General features: G+C 64.5%; 1 long non-coding RNA gene across 1 annotated transcript; it reads left to right on the top strand.

Annotated features, from left to right (window-relative positions):
• The first annotated feature begins 1,569 nt into the window (after positions 1-1,569).
• LOC144206001 (uncharacterized) lies at positions 1,570-1,963 on the top strand. The gene is made up of 3 exons (XR_013328261.1): positions 1,570-1,599; positions 1,819-1,870; positions 1,946-1,963. It is a non-coding gene; the product is annotated as an uncharacterized LOC144206001 (long non-coding RNA).
• Positions 1,964-2,186: the final 223 nt, after the last annotated feature.

The following is a 2,186-nucleotide window of genomic DNA, read 5'->3' as shown; positions in this document are numbered from 1 at the left end:
GTCTCGCGCTCTCTAGCGCCCTCTGTCTCGCGCTCTCTAGCGCCCTCTGTCTCGCGCCCTCTAGCGCCCTCTAGCGCCCTCTGTCTCCACTCTCTAGCGCCCTCTGTCTCCACTCTCTAGCGCCCTCTGTCTCTAGCGCCCTCTGTCTCTAGCGCCCTCTGTCTCGCGCTCTCTAGCGCCCTCTGTCTCGCGCCCTCTGTCTCGCGCCCTCTGTCTCGCGCCCTGTCTCGCGCCCTCTGTCTCGCGCCCTCTGTCTCGCGCCCTCTGTCTCGCGCCCTCTGTCTCGCGCCCTCTAGCGCCCTCTGTCTCGCGCCCTCTGTCTCGCGCCCTCTGTCTCGCGCCCTCTGTCTCGCGCCCTCTAGCGCCCTCTGTCTCGCGCCCTCTGTCTCGCGCCCTCTAGCGCCCTCTGTCTCGCGCTCTCTAGCGCCCTCTGTCTCGCGCTCTCTAGCGCCCTCTGTCTCGCGCTCTCTAGCGCCCTCTGTCTCGCGCTCTCTAGCGCCCTCTGTCTCGCGCTCTCTAGCGCCCTCTGTCTCGCGCTCTCTAGCGCCCTCTGTCTCGCGCTCTCTAGCGCCCTCTGTCTCGCGCTCTCTAGCGCCCTCTGTCTCGCGCTCTCTAGCGCCCTCTGTCTCGCGCTCTCTAGCGCCCTCTGTCTCGCGCCCTCTAGCGCCCTCTGTCTCGCGCCCTCTAGCGCCCTCTGTCTCGCGCCCTCTAGCGCCCTCTGTCTCGCGCCCTCTGTCTCGCGCTCTCTAGCGCCCTCTGTCTCGCGCTCTCTAGCGCCCTCTGTCTCGCGCTCTCTAGCGCCCTCTGTCTCGCGCTCTCTAGCGCCCTCTGTCTCGCGCTCTCTCGCGCTCTCTAGCGCCCTGTCTCGGGCCCTCTCGCGCTCTCTAGCGCCCTCTGTCTCGGGCCCTCTCGCGCTCTCTAGCGCCCTCTGTCTCGCGCTCTCTAGCGCCTTCTGTCTCGGGCCCTCTCGCGCCCTCTGTCTCGCGCCCTCTGTCTCGCGCCCTCTGTCTCGCGCCGTCTGTCTCGCGCCCTCTGTCTCGCGCCCGCTGTCTCGCGCCCGCTGTCTCGCGCCCTCTGTCTCGCGCCCTCAGTCTCGCGCCCTCAGTCTCGCGCCCTCTGTCTCGCGCCCTCTGTCTCGCGCCCGCTGTCTCGCGCCCTCTGTCTCGCGCCCTCTGTCTCGCGCCCTCTGTCTCGCGCCCTCTGTCTCGCGCCCTCTGTCTCGCGCCCTCTGTCTCGCGCCCTCTGTCTCGCGCTCTCTAGCGCGCTCACTAGCGCCCTCTGTCTCGCGCTCTCTAGCGCGCTCTCTAGCGCCCTCTGTCTCGGGCCCTCTAGCGCCCTCTGTCTCGGGCCCTCTAGCGCCCTCTGTCTCGGGCCCTCTAGCGCCCTCTGTCTCGGGCCCTCTAGCGCCCTCTGTCTCGCGCTCTCTAGCGCCCTCTGTCTCGGGCCCTCTGTCTCGCGCTCTCTAGCGCCCTCTGTCTCGCGCTCTCTAGGGCCCCCTGTCTCGCGCTCTCAGTCGCCGCCTCTTTCCGTCTCGTCCCACTTACGCCCTGCCTTCCTTTCTTCTTCACAGTTTGATGGAGTGGTGGAATACAGGGAAACGTGAGTAATTGAAACTTATGTACAAGATGTTATTTTTTTTCCATTTTGGAGCCAGCCAAGGCAAGATTAGAGTCGGTAATTGGCAGATGTTTAGTCAATTTTTAACCGAGAGGGCCGGCCTGCCGGTCTTGTCTGGGACGTTTACCAGACAGTCGGTCATTAAAAGGCTTTCGGTTTATATGTGATAGATGGCACTTTTTTCCCCATTTTGTCATCCAGAGTGGGACGAGTTGTCGTCAGACGAAGAATCTAAAGAGCAGGACGATTCCCAGTAGGTGTGCCAGGAGGCCGTCTATCCGTCTGTTTTCCAGGGAAGTTGGAACCGACATCTCCCCCCTCCCCACAGATCCTTTTCCAATTTGGCCAACAAGGTGAACTGAGGCCTGCCTGTCTTCAACAAGGTATTCACCGGGGGCGCCGAAGTCCTCTGGCAGCACGTGGTGAAGCTCCACGCCCTGGCCGGCCAGCTGGCCACCTTCCACCAGAAGGCCAAAGTAGCCGGCGTGACGGCCATCGCCGGCCTGGCCCTGGTGCCCTTCACCTTTGGGGCCTTGCTCATCGCCACGGCCGGAGGGGTCAGATCGGCT

Source organism: Stigmatopora nigra, chromosome 13 (genome assembly GCF_051989575.1).
Source record: "Stigmatopora nigra isolate UIUO_SnigA chromosome 13, RoL_Snig_1.1, whole genome shotgun sequence".
NCBI lineage: Eukaryota > Metazoa > Chordata > Actinopteri > Syngnathiformes > Syngnathidae > Stigmatopora > Stigmatopora nigra.
Note: the sequence above shows the minus strand (reverse complement) of the source record. Positions and strands in the feature narration are given on the sequence as shown.